Source organism: Talpa europaea (assembly GCF_964194135.1).
Source record: "Talpa europaea genome assembly, chromosome: 6".
Taxonomy (NCBI): Eukaryota; Metazoa; Chordata; class Mammalia; order Eulipotyphla; family Talpidae; genus Talpa; species Talpa europaea.
The window spans coordinates 38,812,204-38,830,863 of NC_140072.1; the positions used below are offsets into that span (position 1 = coordinate 38,812,204).

At 37.6% G+C, this 18,660-nt stretch overlaps 1 protein-coding gene and 1 pseudogene across 2 annotated transcripts in view; both read left to right on the top strand.

The window, feature by feature from the left end:
* The window catches only part of AFF3 (ALF transcription elongation factor 3), a gene marked incomplete at its 3' end in the record, with an annotated part of 474,001 nt that overhangs the window by 375,634 nt on the left and 79,707 nt on the right, over positions 1–18,660 (top strand). The window lies entirely within an intron of this gene.
* LOC311172584 (large ribosomal subunit protein uL6-like) lies at positions 10,358–10,934 on the top strand (annotated as a pseudogene). The gene has a single exon. The product of its transcript is annotated as a large ribosomal subunit protein uL6-like (transcript).

An 18,660-nucleotide genomic window follows, 5' to 3' on the forward strand; every position in this document is an offset into this window, starting at 1 on the left:
ACCTGATGCTGCTGACCTCAGGAACATTCCTGGATATTAACTGAGTTGTACAAACTGGGAATTGTGGTGCTGGAAGATGCTGGGTATCCTCTGCTAATGGAGATTCTAGGCTGTTGGACCAGTTCATTAAAAATTATCCTGACTTTAATTTCCCTTAAAACTGTATTTCTGTGATTTTCATGGCATTGACACCAATAATGGGTATTTATAAGAAGTTCCCTGGAATCCTGCTTCAGTATGAAATACAGGTGTGTGTGTGTGCATGTGCACGCATGCGTGTGTTTGTGTGTGTGTGTGTATGTGTAAGTAAAGGTAACTGTCCTTCTGGAGATCAAACGTTTGATCTTAACCTCATCAGCATGCAACAGCAAGCTGTAACATTAAATATTGAGAAGTCTTATACAGATATTATTAACTTTGAGGAGAAGCAAACACAGAGGTGAGCTAAAATGATGAATAAAAAATAATCATGCTCAAAATAGGTTGTTTGTCTTAAATGATAGATATGCTTGAAATGTTCTCCCTTGGTTGATTTATCAGCTCAAGACATCAGTCAGGGGTTTATAAATACTCTTCTGATCAGTTAGTTAATGTAAAAAAACATCCACTTAACATTCATCACTTTCACTTCTGCATTTCAGGAACTGTTTGTATTTTAAAGCAAGTTTGAAAACAGTAAAGACAGATTTTCCTACACTTCTGTTTCCTTTTTATCATCTCTGTGTTATATTTTGTCAAGTCTGGATAGATGTGACAGGTCTAAAGACAATTCAGAGAGGGTTTTTTTATGTCACTTTTACATGCAATACAAGTCACTTGTACTATTAAGTTGATCTTAGAATAGTACATTTTATACGAGGGTTTCCTGGAATATTATTCAGGTGATTCAGCTGTCTAGACATGCAGATGCTAATAATGTACGGAAAGGATGTACAGAGGTGAAATCAAAGTCACAGGAAAATATCCTGGAAAAGTGTCTGTACAGGATGTGGATATGAGGTCACAGAAGGGTTGTTCACCTCTTGAGAGAAGGTGAGGCACCAAAGAAGGGACTGGGCGTGAGACAGAACTTGATAACTCTGGAACGGGATTGGCAAGTCGAGAAAACCCACGTAGAGGAAGGTTAACTGAGAGAAAGGCCAACCTTTCAGGCCTTACATTTTTCAAAATCAGTCAATGTGTTTCGAGGTATTCACAGGGCCATCAGATATCTATCACAAGCAATCTTGGCTAACTAGAGAATGACTTCGCTCTTAATTTTGGTTCCTCATCTGTGTGACTATAAGCAGCTGATTTTATCTCTGTGTTTTTCCCAAGAGGTTCAGATAGGTATGTTTTGGATTAAGCCGTACCAAGTGTGTAAATTGTGCATACTTTATATTATAAATGGGATCCAAAAGCTCTTTAATTCAGCAAGTCTTTCTTAATATGGAAATAATTTCCTGAGTTATTTCCATGAAATATTTCCACTGAATATTCGATCTAAAATATATGTATCAATGGTGCACTCTACACACTCTGTAAGGCAGTGGGAACTTTTAGTTAACTCATTTTACTTCCTGTAGCCATTGATATTATATTTGAATATATAGGTAAGATCCTTTCTACTTGCATTTGGTCCATATGTGTATATACCTTCCCATCTTTTGTAATAAAAGCAGATGGCAGAATGAATTATTTTCATGCTGTAATCCTTTCTCTGAAACAGGATTCCAGACGGTGGTTGTGTATGTGTTAGTTTAAGTGCGCGCTCCTAAAACATTAATTATATTAAGTTATCCTGCTTTAGCCTATAATTATACTGTGCCCTAATCAAAAAATTGTAATTCCCATGCATTCTAATGACTAATGATACAGTATTTATTTCCTCCCCAAGACGAGAATATGATTCACCCTTCTCCCTGAAAGAGGAGAGACTATGTACACAAGTAACACACATAAACTCACTACATTCCTCTAGTATTGTAAGATAAACATTTAACATGAATGATCTTTCTAGTTCTAATAACCCAAAATATTTCAAAAATGTATATTTCCCTTGGGCCTCCCCTGGTGGCGCAGTGGTTGAGTGCTGGGTTGTGAGGCTGCCCGCAGCCTCTGCAGCACCAGTTCAATCCCCGGCCACTAGCGAGGGTCCCACCAAAAAAAAAAAAAAAAAAAATGTACAGTTCCCTGTCTCAATAAACATAGTGTCCTAAACCTCTTATCCTCTTTTTACATGAGTCCTGGTCATGCTTCTGAATTTGAGTCACTAGACTGCAGCCAGTGTAACAAAGAGCTGTTCACAAGAGCTTCAGGTTGCTCCATTTATTTGCCCTTCCTGGAATATGCCTAATATCTTTATTCTTATTACCCTTGTGCTCTCAAAGATAAAGAGACAGGCTAGTTTAGTGAGTAAGAGCTCAGACTCAGCAGTCCTTCTCCTTGGGTTCAAATCCCTACTCATGTCCCTCCAAAGCTCTACTGCCAAGTAGTTTTGCAGCTGACTCAGTCCCTGAACTGTTCTCGGCTTCAGTGTCACTATTTGTAATGGGAATTAATGTTAGGTCCCCAGAGCTGACTACTTGCTCAGAACTAGTGCTTACTTGTTATCTTCATGTCACCTGATCCAATAGGGTTTTGTTCTTTTTCAACAACATTGAATTTAGCATACATAGAGAAAAGTATATGTATCCTAAGAATACATCTTAATAAATATCCATAAGCCACACAAGCCCATATTACCAGCACCTAGAGCCAAATACAGTCAGTTCTCTCTTGAGTCCTTCCAGTCATCACTCCCAGAAGAATAACCATTCTCCTGGTTACTAACACCAATAATTTTGCTTGTTTTTGAGCTTTATAATGGAAGCAGACAGTGTATATCTATATTCTGTTGTTTCTATCTTCTTTTGCTTAGATGTTTGTAAGACTCATCCATGTTGCTCATGTCATTTTCACTGCTGAATCATATTTCACTATGTGGATATACCACAGTTTACTTATACATTCTACCACTGATGTGGGCACAGGTGTATTTAGGGCTATTAGAATAATGCTGTTCTTAACATTCTCATACAAGAGTAGGAAGGCTGGGCCACAGAGTATGTGGTATTCAATTGTGAGTAATTACCACTTTCCAAAATAACTGTATTATGGACATTCCCACCAACAATGTAAGAAAATTCTGGTTCTGCCACATCTTCACCACGTTTGTCTTTTTATGTTTATGAATTTTTAAAGTTTGCTCTTTTGGCATTATCTTTATCTGGTTTTGATATAAGGGCAATACTTGCTTATAAAATGAATAAAAAACATTCCCTACTCTTTTCTTGAAGAGATTGTGTGAAATGAAAATTCTTTAGATGTTTGGCAAAATTTGGCAGCCCAGGAAACCACGTGGGCTTGGAGATTTTAAAAACTTGCAAATTCTGTTTTCTGAATAGTTAAAGGGTCAATCATAATATCTGTTTCATATCAGGTAGGTTCTAGTTGGATGTCCTCTTCAAGCAATTAGTCTATCAGGTCACTTAAGATGTCATATGTATGTATGTGAAGTTTTCAATAGTATTTTTTTTATGTCTGGAAGATCTATAGAGATATCCCTGTGTTGTGATTGATACTGATCCTTGATTTTTGTCATTGTCAGTGTTGTCAAAGATTTATCCACTATTGATCTTTTTGAAGAGTTAGAATTTTATTTTATTGATAAAATCAGTTTTGAATTTCATTGATTCCTTACCTTCATTATCCCCCTCCTTGTGCTTGCTTCGGGTACAACTTGTTGTTCTACTTTTTTGAGAGAGCTTACATTATTGTTATAAGGCTTGTCCTCTTCTATAATATAAGCATTACTGCTATACTTTTCACTTTCAGCCAAGCAAGTGTCTACATCCCATAAATTTTAAGTATGTTGTATTTCCATTAACATTCAATGAAACCTTCTCTTTGACACACAGATTACTTAGAGGTCACTTCCTGGTGGAGATTTCTCTAACCTTTTCATTGATTTCTAGTTTGCTTCCTTTGTAGTCAAAGTATATATACTCTGTATGATTTCAATTCTCATAAATTTATTGCATGTTTCTTATGACCAAGATATAGTCTATGTTGGTATTTGTTTTTTGGTTTTTGTTTTTTTTTTAATTTTAATTTTTTTATTTTTATATTCCCCAAACAATTGCAACCCCTTTATTTTGACCCCAATCCCTCCCCCCCAGCCCCCCTCCCCTCATAAAGTGTCTCTGTTTCATAGTTGTTTGTTGATTATGATTTTCACTTTCTTATAGTTATTCATTTTCCTGGTCCCTTATTTAAGTTTTCTAGATTCCTGCTATGAGTGAGACCATCTGATATTTTTCTTTTTCTTTCTGGCTCATTTCGCTGAGCATGATCCCTTCCAGCGCCATCCATGTTGCTGCAAATTGCATGTGTTTATCTTTTTTGAATGCTGAGTAATATTCCATGGTGTATATGTACCACATCTTCTTGATCCAGTCATCTATTTTTGGACATTTGAGTTGTTTCCAAAGCTTAGCTATTGTAAACAGTGCTGCTATAAACATAGGGGTACAGGTGCTCTTTGGAGTTGATGTTTCTGTGTCCTTTGGGTAAATACCTAGGAGTGGAATTGCTGGATCATATGGAAGCTCTATGTTTAGTAGGTCCAGAAATCTCCACACAGCTCTCCATAGTGGTTGGACCAGTTTGCACTCCAACAGTGCAGGAGAGTTCCTTTTTCTCCACAACCTCGCCATATGTTGGTATTTGTTTTATGGGTATATTCTGTTGATATTGAGTGTGGTGTTCCATAAATGTTCATTTTGTTTGTTGATGTTGATGATGAGTTATTATGTATTCTTGCTTTCTATCTAGTTGTTCCATCCAATTGTTGAAAGAGAAATATTGAGAGAGGAATCTGATTGTAATTATGAATTTGTCTCTCTCCTTTCTATCCTATCAGGTTTTGCTTCACATATTTTACAGCTCTGTTAATTGATACACACACATTCAGTATTGCTATATCTTCTTGGTGGATTGACCCTTTATTGTTATGCATTGTTCTACCCTATCTCTGGTAATTTTACTTTGCTCTGCTGTCTACTTTATCTGCTATCTGAAATCATTGCTGCGTTCTGCTAATTTAACTTTCCAGTTCTTTTATTTTCAGTGCACCTACATTGTATTTATATACATGTATTTAAATACATTATATTTGAAGTGATTTTCTTACAGAGAGTATATAACTGTTTTTTTTTAATTCACTTTCCAAATTTCTCTCTTCTAGTTGATGTAGTCTGTATTTAGTATAATTAGTAATATGTTAGAGTTTAAGTCTGCTACTTTGTTTTTTTGTTCTCTATTTTTTTCATTTCATTTACATATAGCAGCTCATTGGCAATGGCATTTTAGGTTTTGTCCCTTAGTATCCTATAATTTACTTGATCACAAATTGATTATATGTGGATAATGTAGGATTTTTATTTTCTATCTTCCTGACTTATTTTCTTTTTGTATTTAAAATTAAAATGAATTTTTTGTTAATTTGACAGCCATTATGAAAGTCAATTTATAAATACCTGTGGAAAACAATATATTATAACCATTTAGATTATCTACTTTGTTGCTAGGAAAACATTTTCATAAGAGAGGGACACATTGATTTTCTCCTGCTGAAATGTTAATCATCTGAGCTTATTTGAAATGCTGGCAGGTAGACAGACCACATGGGGTCTATTGACCAGGGTTTTTCATCACTGTCACAGAAGATTTGAGAGAATGGAAGAGTAGTATATGCCAGGGGAAAGAGTGTGAGCAAACATACATGAAAAAAAAGGGGATAGGGAAAAAAGGAATAGCAAATAATTAATTAGTTAGGGAGTAATGTGGGGAAAGGTAAGGGAGGAAATGAAAAGACTTGGAGAGGCCTGACTTCATAGTCAGGTCCTTGGTAGGCTTTATCCTAAAAAGAGCAGGGAGCCATGGTAGGTTATTGAACAAAAGACAGGCAGTGTCACTTCAGTGGCTTGTTTCAGAAAAGAAAGGATTGCTCTACACTTCTTCAACCCTTAAACTTTAGCCATCTCTGTCCCTAAGACTTGTGGCTTCCATGTAGTATCTACTATCCTTAAACTGTCATGCATGGGTGATGCCCAAAGATCAGAGATCATTCAGCTTCATTTCTCTATGGTCTCTAATGGGAAAGATTCATCTTCCCATAACCAGTTCCACACAACCACCTTTATCTTCACTCATCTTTTCCTTCCTTCTTCTTATCAAAAATCTATTTCAATTCTTTCCAGTTACTTGGGACCTTATTTCTTTGCATACCTTTCTGCTCTACCTCTCCACCAGAACTACTCCTTACTGGGTTCCCAGTGACCCCAGTGGAGTCAAATATAGAGGGCATTTTTTACTTACCAGGAGACTTACAGCATGGAAAGCTATCATCACCCCACTTTTCTTTTTTTTTTTTTTTTAGGTTTTTTGAGAATTGGTGTGTTTTTATTTTTTTTTATTTTTTTAAATACTAAATTTTATTTTTATATTCCCCATACAATTGCAACCCCCCCTTTCTGATCCCAATCCCTCCCCTCCCGGCCCCCACCTCCCCAAAAGTGTCTCTGTTTCATAGTTTTTTGTTGATTCTGATTTTCACTTTCTTATAGTTATTCATTTTCCTGGTCCCTTATTTAAGTTTCCTAGATTCCTGCTATGAGTGAGACCATCTGGTATTTTTCTTTTTCTTTTTGGCTTATTTCGCTGAGCATGATCCCTTCCAGCGCCATCCATATTGCTGCAAATTGCATGTGCTTATCTTTTTTGAATGCTGAGTAATATTCCATGGTGTATATGTACCACATCTTCTTGATCCAGTCATCTATTTTTGGGCATTTGGGCTGTTTCCAAAGCTTAGCTATAGTAAACAGTGCTGCTATAAACATAGGGGTGCAGGTGTTCTTTGGAATGGATGTTTCTGTGTCCTTTGGGTAAATACCTAGGAGTGGAATTGCTGGATCATATGGAAGCTCTATGTTTAGTAGGTCCAGAAATCTCCACACAGCTCTCCATAGTGGTTGGACCAGTTTGCACTCCCACCAACAGTGCAGAAGAGTTCCTTTTTCTCCACACCCTCGCCAAAATTTGTTGTTGCTAGTTTTTTTAATATGTGCCATTCTCACTGGTGTAAGATGGTATCTCATGGTAGTTTCGATTTGCATTTCCCTGATTACAAGTGATGTTGAACATTTTTTCATATGCCTGTTGGCCATTTGCATTTCCTCTTCAGAGAAGTTTCTTTTTAGCTCTTCTGCCCATTTTTTGACTGGATTATTTTCTTTGTTGTTGTTGAGTCTCATCAGGTCTTTGCAGATTTTTGTGATCAGTCCCTTATCATTAGTATTGGGTGCAAAAATGTTCTCCCAGTTGGTGAGGTTTCTCTTTGTTTTTGTTATTGTCTCTTTTGCTGTGCAGAAGCTCTTTAATTTGATGTAGTCCCAGCTGTTTATCTTTGCCTTCACTATCACTGCTTTGGGTGATGTGTCTGTAAAGATGTCTTTGATGTGCAAATCACGTAGTGTTTCACCTATATTTCCTTCTATATATTTTATGGTTTCAGGTCTTATGTGTAGTTCTTTAATCCATTTTTTTTTAAATAATAAATTTTATTTTTATATTCCCCCATACAACTGCACATGCCCCATTCTGACCCCAATCCCTCCCCTCCCGGCCCCCACCCCCCAAAAAGTGTCTCTGGTTCATAGTTTTTTGTTGATTTTGATTTTCACTTTCTTACAATTATTCATTTTCCTGATCCCTTATTTAAGTTTTCTAGATTCCTGCTATGAGTGAGACCATCCGGTATTTTTCTTTTTCTTTTTGGCTTATTTCGCTGAGCATGATCCCTTCCAGCGCCATCCATGTTGCTGCAAATTGCATGTGTTTATCTTTTTTGAATGCTGAGTAATATTCCATGGTACATATGTACCACATCTTCTTGATCCAGTCATCTATTTTTGGGCATTTGGGCTGTTTCCAAAGCTTAGCTATTGTAAATAGTGCTGCTATAAACATAGGGGTGCAGGTGTTCTTTGGAATTGATGTTTCTGTGTCCTTTGGGTAAATACCTAGGAGTGGAATTGCTGGATCATATGGAAGCTCTATGTTTAGTAGGTCCAGAAATCTCCACACAGCTCTCCATAGTGGTTGGACCAGTTTGCACTCCCACCAACAGTGCAGGAGAGTTCCTTTTTCTCCACAACCTCGCCAGCATTTGTTGTTGCTAGTTTTTTTAATATGTGCCATTCTCACTGGTGTAAGATGGTATCTCATGGTAGTTTTGATTTGCATTTCCCTGATTACAAGTGATGTTGAACATTTTTTCATATGTCTGTTGGCCATTTGCATTTCCTCTTCAGAGAAGTTTCTTTTTAGCTCTTCTGCCCATTTTTGACTGGGTTATTTTCTTTGTTGTTGTTGAGTCTCATCAGGTCTTTGCAGATTTTTGTGATCAGTCCTTTATCATTAGTATTGGGTGCAAAAATGTTCTCCCAGTTGGTGGGGTTTCTCTTTGTTTTTGTTATTGTCTCTTTTGCTGTGCAGAAGCTCTTTAATTTGATGTAGTCCCAGCTGTTTATCTTTGCCTTCACTATCACTGCTTTGGGTGATGTGTCTGTAAAGATGTCTTTGATATGCAAATCAAGTAGTGTTTCACCTATATTTCCTTCTATGTATTTTTCTTTAATCCATTTTGAGTTGATTTTTGTGTATGGTGTGAGGTAGTGGTCAAGCTTCATTCTTTTGCATGTAGCGACCCAGTTTTCCCAGCACCATTTATTGAACAAACTTTCTTTGCTCCAATGCATAGTCTTTGCTCCTTTGTCAAAGATTAGTTGACCATCAATCTGTGGGTTTATTTCTGGATTTTCTATTCGATTCCATTGGTCTGTATGTCTGTTCTTGTTCCAATACCATGCAGTTTTGATGATTATGGCTTTGTAGTATAGTTTGAAGTCTGGGAGTCTGATGCCTCCATTCCCTTCTTTTTTTTTCAGGAGAGCTTTGGCTATTCGGGGGTTTTTGAGATTCCATATGAATTTCATCAATAATTGTTCTATTTCTTTGAAGAATGACATTGAAATTTTGATTGGAATAGCATTGAATCTGTATATTGCTTTTGGTAGGATGGCCATTTTAATAATGTTTATTCTTCCAATCCATGAGCAGGGGATGTCTTTCCATTTCTTTGTGTCTTCTTCTATTTCTTTTAACAGTGTTTTATAGTTTTCTTTGTATAGGTCCTTTACCTCTTTTGTTAGATTTATTCCCAAATATTTGATTTTTTTGTTTCAATAATAAAAGGGATGGTTTTTTTTTTATTTCTTCTTCTTCAGATTTATTGTTTGTGTATAGGAAGGCTACTGACTTTTGCGTGTTGATTTTGTATCCTGCCACTTTACTGAACTGATTGATGAGTTGAATTAGCTTTTCTGTGGAGTTTTTGGGGTTCTCTATGTATAATATCATATCGTCTGCAAATAGTGATAGTTTGACTTCTTCTTTTCCTATTTGGATTCCTTGGATGTCTTTCTCTTGTCTTATTGCTCTGGCTAGGACTTCCAGTATTATATTGAAAAGCAGTGGCATCACCCCACTTTTCTAAGGTATCCAACACCAAACTCTCCTGGCTTGTTTCCTCTGCTTGTTTCTTTTCAGGCTCCTTTGCTGTCTGTTCTTCCTCTACCCACCTCCACTCACGGAATTTTGGAGCCTTGCAGAATTCATCCCTCATTTCTCTTCTCCATTTCCACCCTCTTTTTCTTTGGGTAATTTCATACATCTTCATGACCTTAAGTTTTTATATGCTTATAATTTTTCAAGTTACAACCTCAGCTCAGAGCTCTCCTCTTCTGTGCTGCAGGCCTACCTGATTACTCCACCTGCATGTCTCACAAGCACTTCAAATTCCATTTTTGCCGGATTAGACTTCTGCTCATTACTACCCTTCTACCACATACACACAAATATGTTCTCCTGTGATTATTTTATAAATTCCTAAAACTAGAACTTCCACATGCCCCATTGTTGAAGACTAGAGCCAATATGCACATCCTGGATGACTCTGTGTTCCTCACTCAAATGTGAATTCTATCTCTATATCCTATAAATTCAATCTCAAAAATTAAAATATTCACCCAGCTCTTTCCATTTTCATCAGTCTAAATTAGTCTGGTAGAAATAACCTTATTTGCATTCCTCACCCTCTAATACAACATCCTCACAGTAATCTTTAAAAAAAAACAATAAAGCAGGTCAAGCCACTCATTGTTCTAAAATCTTAAATGGTCTAAGTTAAAAATAAATAAATAGCTTTGAAAGAATGAAGACCATTCTCAGCAATCAGACTGTAGACATTCCAGAAAATGTTGACATCTCCCTGAAGGTTTGCACTGTTATTGTGAAGGGCCCCAGAGGCACCCTGCAGAGGGACTTCAGTCACATCAATGTCAACTCAGTCTGCTTGGGAAGAAAAAGAAGAGGTTCTGGGTTGACAAATGGTGGGGAAATAGAAAGGAACTGGCTACAGTTCATACTATCTGTATTCATGTACAGAAAATGATCAAGGGTGTTACACTGGGCTTCTGTTATAGGAAGAGGTCTGTGTATGCTCACTTCCCTATCAACATTGTTATTTAGGAGAATGGGTCTCTTGTTGAAATCCAAAATTTCTTGGGCTGAAAATACATTTGCAGGGTTCAGATGAGACAAGGCATTGCTTATTCAGTATCTCAAGACCAGAAAGATGAGTTGATTCTTGAAGTAAATGACATTGAACTTGTATCAAATTCAGCTGCTTTGATTCAGCAAGCCATGACAGTTAAAAACAAGGATATCAGGAAATTTTTGGATGGTATCTATGTTTCTGAAAAAGAACATTTCAGCAGGCCGATGAATAAGATTTAAGTTGTCCAGCTACGGAACAGGAAGATACTGGATGATTTCTTAGACCTATTTGTGATACATCTTTAAGATGCAGTAATAAAAGTCATCATTGATTTGGGGAATGAACGAATAAATAAATAAATGAAATTTTAAATGGGTTTCCCATTCTACTGGGGATGATATCCAGAGCCCATAGCATGACTGACTCTACCCTACACAGTCTGGTCTCACTCACTTCTTCTCCTTTATTCACTTCAGATGGAGCTCATCCATGGGTTTTCATGAACTTCAAGCCACACATGCCTTTATTCAAGTTCCTCCAGCACATGTGGTTAGATTCTGAAGAGTTGTTCTCTCCTTGTGATAATCATATTTCTTGAGGACTCAGGGGTGCCATATGTTATATACTTTTTTCAATTTGCTCATACTGCTGCTTTAGATTTCTCTATTTTTCAAAAGCATCTGTAGCAGTAACTTAGCGAGTTGAACCACCTTTACTTTTCCAGCAGGTGGTACTGTGCTTTGATTTGATTTTAGGGTTTTGGCCTTTGTCAATTTCAATAGCAATTGAAACCTCTTTTTTCAGTTGCTAAGTGACAGGGTGGGGACAGGCCTGGAGGGTTAAGCCAAAGGTGTGAATGTGCTGGGGGTGGAAGTAGGCTCAGGTTTGTGGCGCCATTCTGTGGTTCCAGATCTGAGACTCTGCTGTCTCTTCCCTGTCAGTGCCAGTCCCAAGATAAAAGGTAGTGGGAGTGTGTCCAATGCGTTGTCTTTGTTCTTTTTACTAGGAGCACCCCTGCTCCTCCACATGTATTTTCCTCTGTCAAGTATGTGTATGCCTCCACATCATTCAGTTCTCCCCTCTCCAGGGTCCCTGGCTGAGAGGCAGCCTCACCCTCTGACTTCCATCCAGCATCACAGCCTCCAGACATTCCCATTCACCTCCATCCATCTTACAGTCAATGAAGCATGAACCTCCTCTGTGCCCCTTCTAGTCTCTTATGCCCAAGGGGTAGTTTCACTGCAAGCCATGGGATTCTCTGGGTGCAGTGTAATTCTGGTTAACTATTAGATGATCCTCTTGGGAGTGAAGCAAGGAAACCCTTCTGAGTCTGAGTCCGAAATAAGAAAATCCCTTAAGTATTCTTAATGCCACAACCTATTTAAATTACACATTTTCAAAAGTTGTTTCAAATAGGAACCTCCAAAACCAAGAATGGGTTTCTCTATAGCCATCCCATTCAAGGATAGTGGGGTTTTCACTAGAACCACTAAAACTGCAATTGGGACAGAATTTACCTAGAAAGTTCAGAGATTGAAATGAATTGGAAGCATATTCTCATCTTTGCTGCTATAATTTTCATACTTAATGAGATTTAAGCTGGAAATGGGACAAATAATTTGAGAATTAGTTTTCTTGTTTGGGTAAATGAAAGATACATAATACATGTAGCAATTTGTTTGATCTCCTTTTCTGTAGCTCTTGGTTTTAGCGATTCTAAGAGCTAATGTTTCTGTAGGAAAATGTGAAGGAATAAGAAGATTTAAGACATGATTATTCCTGAAGTTCTGCTAAAGGAGTTTTTAAATGGCTTTAGAAAAAGGAGATGAATTATATTGTGTCTCTTCCCACTTAGTGAAAATATGAACTCTGCCTCTCAAGTCAGGATAAACTTGGGAGGTTGGGCACAGCAAATATCTACGTGAAATTATTATAGCTAAGGCATGAAGAGAGGGAAACATGATTATGGCTTTCAGCATGGAGCAGCCAAGATAGCACCAACTGCAGTGTTTCAGAGATGACAAATACGTAAGCTCAGGGAAAGTAAGGGAACAGTGATCCAAATTGAATGTCTATGTATGTGCCTGCAGCTTCAAGTAATTACATTATCCACACATATTAGGCAGTCTTTTCATTTTAATTACATAACTGCATTTTTCTCTTTAAATGAGCATGGTTTATCCATTTAAACTGACAATTTGAATTTTACAGGCAGTGATCATTGGATATAATCTGTAGAGGAAATTTTCCTACTGGCATAATTTACTTCTCACAATGAAGAAAAGTTACCTTTTAATCCCCAATCAATATTAGAAAGCACACAATTAATTTAATAGATATCTAGGTAGTTAACATAAATCTGCAAGTTAAAGAGCCAATTCTTTTCTTATTTTTAATGCATACAGTACTAATCTGTCTCTCAAAAAGAATCTTAGTCTTCTTAGAATGAATCTAAAGTCTCGCTGCATTAAGATGTCAGAATTATAGATGAGATTGCTCTGAGCACTGAATTGCAGCTCTATTGCTTTTTGTTACCTTTGCTTTCTTATAAAGAGGCACAAGAAACATTCCCATCTCAATCTTCTGCTTTTTACCAGAAAGGTTACTGGATAACTAACATCAGTTTGGGGTCTAATATTAAAAGCAGATTACCAATTGGAATGGGTGCTGTTCATTTTTTCCCTTGTTCCTTTTTAATGTAACAATTGCATAACAGAAAGTTGAGTTTTTAAAAAGAACCTCTGGAGCCATTGGCAGTGCATGTCAATCAGTGACCGAATGAATTTGCTGAATGATATGCAGACGTGGAATAAAAATATAGGAGGCTTTTGCAGCCCAGCTCCACTTCCCTGGGTGCATTTTTCTTCTCAGGATCAGCTTGGTTGATGCTGGAGTTCTTGGCCTGTGAAAATTTATTACCCACAGAGTCAATCTGCATTCAGGCGGCCAAGTCTGAATAAATAGAGTCATTGTGCTTGTCTGGGATTTGTGGCCAGAGTTCATCCAGTCAGCTTGACATTCACATCCCAGGAGATTCATAAAAGCCAACACCCTGGTATGTGCTCTTGAATCCTGCCAAAGTTGTGTAGAATTATATAAACAGGAGTTGAAGCAATAATCAGGACCAGGTTTGAGGAGTAAGGCTCCAAAATCAAGTTTCTTCATTAGAAATGAACTGTATTGTAGATGTTATTTGTAGCCAAACGAGAGCTAAAAAATTTTTGCATAAAAATTATTCTGAGGATAATCTTGAGTGCCTACTAAGTACCAGTATTATGCAAGATTCTGGTTTGTTGGTCTTGATGAAGAACACATTAATAATACTTATTATGATCATTTAACCTTACATTTTTATAGTAAATTTTAAATAACAGGAAATGTCATACCCTCAATGACAATACAAAAAAAGTATATATTACATATGTTAAACCTATAGCAAAATAGGAAAAAGGATTGGTTTTTCTCTTATTCCTGCATTAATGTTGTTTCTAAGCTAAATATCCAATTTAATCATACTGAAAAACTGATTTCTTTTAATATGGAAGTAGAATAAGAAGTTTAATTGAAAATCACTGCCTATGATCTTTGTCATCTATAACCATATTCGAACCTTCAGCGTAACTCACAATCCCTGAAAGCCAAATATTCAGTAGGTTTTTGTCACTTTGTTTGCTTAACCACCCCAAAACTTAGTTAAGTAATCCATATTTTATAAATTAAATTTCCCTGTCATTCTAAAAATATTTGTGAAAAGCAGCACAAGCATTAAGTAGAGACACAAAAATATAATTGTCTTTTTTATGTTAATCACCTTACATTTTCAGAATTGAAACAGTCACCCAAATGAAATGTCACTGAGCACAGATGTATAAAGGCTCACAACCTTGTTTCCTAAATTACTTTCTCAGACCTCCTCTGAGGACCTGATTGAGATTTATTTAGGTTTTGCTGTGTCTAGCCAGCCTGGAATATAGAATGTGATTAATTTCAGTCTAAGGACCCTGAATGGAAATCGGGAAAATGAGGAAATCATATAAAAATTAAAAGATGATCCATTAAATTTGGGCAAGCATACAGCTATCACAAAAATGGACACACATTGCTTTGTTAAGCTGAAGAATTTATTTTTTAACCAAGCCAAGTTTTCATCAATGGTGGATATCAGTACCTCTGAAATAGACTCTCCATTTAGAGAACAGAAGAAAAACCATCATCATTAGTTTATAGGCATGCTCTTCTCAAACACAACTGCCAGCTTGTTGGCAGAGAAGTAGAATTCTCCCTCTAGAGGACCCTACAATTTAACTCAGAGGAATAGCCCTTTGTCTTGTGACTTTAATGGTGTTTTTCAATAGCTTTTTCAGAAGTATAACCATTGAGAGTGGATGCTCCTTGGAGTCTGTGCTATCACTCATATCCAGGCTTTTGTGGTTTCATCCACTAAAGGATTTACCCACAATCATTCAGGTGTTTGGTCCAAACATGTACTTGGAAAGTTCTGTTTTTGTTTGGATTTTGACAAGCCATCGCCAAGCAGGGCTGGTTATCTCCTAAAGCACAGCTTTTCTCAGGAGACAGTCTTAGCCTTTTGTTTCTATATAGAGTAAAATCATTTGTGGTCATTCAGTGCCCCCTTGGCACTTCCCAGTTTCATCCTGGCTGATCTGCAGCCTACAAGTTGTGCTGAGTGAGACAAGACCATCTTTTAAGAAGCAGACTAGCCCATTCCTGAAATGCCAGGCCACCAGGCATGGTCTTGTCCCAACTAGAAAGTGCAAGGGTGTGTTACTCAGAACAGCTCTCTGGGGAGGTCTGATTCAGCAACATGTTTCTGGATAACAATCTTTCCCAACTGGACTTCATTCTTACAAGTCCAAGGCCATTCAAGAAAGAGTGTATAATTACAACATATATGTGAAAACATTCACATGTAAGCCATACAACAATGTTCACTTTGAAGGTGAAAATCTTAATACCAATTATAACCCAATTATAATTGGTTCAACATTCTTTTATGTGATTGGTTTGCAATAGTAGAATTATGAGAATCTTTACTAACCATACAAACCTGTTTTTACCCTCCAATATTGCTATTTTGTCTGAGTTTAAATAAGACATGAAGCCAAACTTAGATTTAGGTTTTTCAAGCACAGGTTGCATTTTTAGCAAAATTATCAAAATAGTTGTTTCACTTTCATCTTGTCTTTATACAAGTCAAAGTAACATTTGTTTCCCACAATTTAGACTCCATTATATTCACAATAATCAACCAGCCCCCAAGGCCAAAGGAAAGTGGATGAGGCTCCACCAGAACATCATATCACAGTAGCATAAGGACTTTGTTAAAAGCTCCAAAAGGCATTTGGCAATCCCACCAAAGTAAGAAGTGACTAATCCCAATATCTACCTGCTGTGCCAAAGATGAGAGTTATTAATGAGTCATCACCATTTGGGCCATGCTCAATGTCTGGACTGCCCTTTAGTTACCCTGTAAGATGAGTTGCAGCTGTGTGGGGGTGATCAAAGCCCTGGTGAGCAGGCCACAAGGCCATGACAGAACCTGCAGGACTTAGACTGCATTACCATCCACACTCCAGATTCAACCTTCTGCTACCAAGAACCAGGAATATACATCCACATACTATCTATAAAATGTATCTCCAAGCAGCCCAGTTGTCATTAGGTTTTTCTTAATGGTTATTCTTGTTTGTTTGCCTTTACTTTAAAATTGTATTAGAAAGCAAGCACATGATCATGCATGCACACACACACACTTGCATGGAAAAGCACATTGGCAATGCTGTTTCCCAGAATCTACCACCCTCACAATTCTGAGAATTGATAGCCAAGCTTGGATCATTCACCATGATCCAGAGGCAGCCATGGATCTGCCCAATGAATTCTCAGTGCTCTTTGTGCCTATCCAGACTTGACCCAGGCAGGCACTTCCTTTATATATGTAGTTCTGTTATGGTGAACCCTGGAGGTAAAAGAATTCTCCCCAGGAGCTCCTGGCAAGCTCTGAGATAGATAAACTGCTTTAGACTATAACTTCCTTGAAGAAAAGAGATTAGTCTCAGAAACCTAGAACCTGCCCAGCAACTTTGCAAACACCTGTCTGAGAGATGGCTTCCGTGCTTCCTCTTCATTAGCATCCCCAGAGGAAGCATGTCTGTTAGCACCCACCTTGGGTCCCACGAGTCCTCTTCACACTGAGGTTAGAAGAATTCAAAATCCATCTGGTCCCCTTCTCTTTAACCTCTGCCCTGAATAGTCCACAATGAGGCCAGAGCAGACCCTGGCCACTGTGTGGTGCCCTTCCACTGGCCTACATTGAAGCTGAGCAAAGCAGCTTTACTGAACTTCCATTTTGATATCTTAAAGTGACTGAACAAAAATACTAAAGTAGATTAAAAGAAAATATATTAATACAAATATATATCAATACATATTAGTGTAAAACTATTAAAGTATGCATTTTTAACTTACACCCCCTCCCCTTCTGCCTCTTCCTCCTCTCCCCAGGAATGTTCTTTATTTGCATTTTTAAATGCTTGTTTATTTTTTTAAGATTTATTTATTTATGCACATAAGAGCTGGGGTACAAGCCAGAGATGTGGGGGGTGGGGTTAGAGGATTCACCAGAGACAGAGTGGGGAACAGAACAGGCAGATTGACAGAAGCACACTGCTGAGGAGAGCAGCGGGCAAGTCAGGAGAGGTCTGCTGAACCATGTGGGTAGCTCCCTGTCCGGCCGGGCGATCGAACTCGTGCTACAGAGACTGTGGACAGCTTCATAGATTGTGTCTTAATCCCTTGCGCCACCATGAAGGCCCTTTAAATGCTTATTTAATTAATAGAAAGGAATACAGGAAGAGGCCAAGAAAATTGACTAATATAAGAAAAGTCAAGAAGTTAACTATAGGAGAATAGATCTAGAAGGTAGAGGTGAGAATGGTAGCCTGGAATTTTAGGAGAGAGTGAGGAGGAAGGAAGGAAGCAAAGAGAAGAGAGAGACAGGATAACCACCAACTGGTCTAGGCCTTCAAGCCAACAGCTGCATAAAGAGACACTAAGGGAGTTTTACAGGATGTTACAGTTTATCCCCCCAACCCTATCAAAGAGTCTTTGATACCCACCTTATTTTTCAGGGTTTTCATAGCATATTTCTGTTTCCTTCAAATAACATCCCCATGCTCACATTGGCTCCAAGATAGCCCTAATGTGTGTTGGTAACATGCAAAAGAAAGATAAACTCACACAGACTGCTAACTGAAGAACATAACAGTAGCTATCTCCCCATAGTAAGATGGAGATTACTCTTTGTTTTAGTTTGTTGTTTTGTGTTGTTTTTTTTTTACTTGCTTTTACTTTTTTTACTTGTTTCACATATATATATATATATATATATTCCTATAATGAACTCATTATATTATATTCCTTTAATGAACTCATACCACTTGGACAGATAAAAATTATAATAAAATATGGGGCCCAGAATTTAAATATATACCCGCATTTATATCATATCTATATAAGATGAAGTTTGAAATTTGAAGACTTTTAACTAGATGTTAGATATTCTTAGTTGTGAAACTATCATATCACTCCCAAAACAACCTAAACACAAATAACAAGAGAACTAACCCCATAGTAGGTATTGAATTATTGAAAATATTCTTTAAAAAAATAGTTATGATGAACCGGAGACACACTATGGGGCAGGGAGCGGGGAAAGGAGAGATTGGGGTCAAAATAAGGGGGTTGCAATTGTATGGGTAATATAAAAATAAAATTAAAAAAAAAAAAGAAAATGCAGGGCCTCCCCGGTGGCACAGCAGTTGAGCGCTGGGTTGCAAAAGCTGCCCGTGGCCTCTGTGGCGCCGGTTCGATTCCCCGGCTGTTCCCCGGCCACTGGATTAGGGTCCCACATGGCGCACGGACCTCTCCTGCCGCCT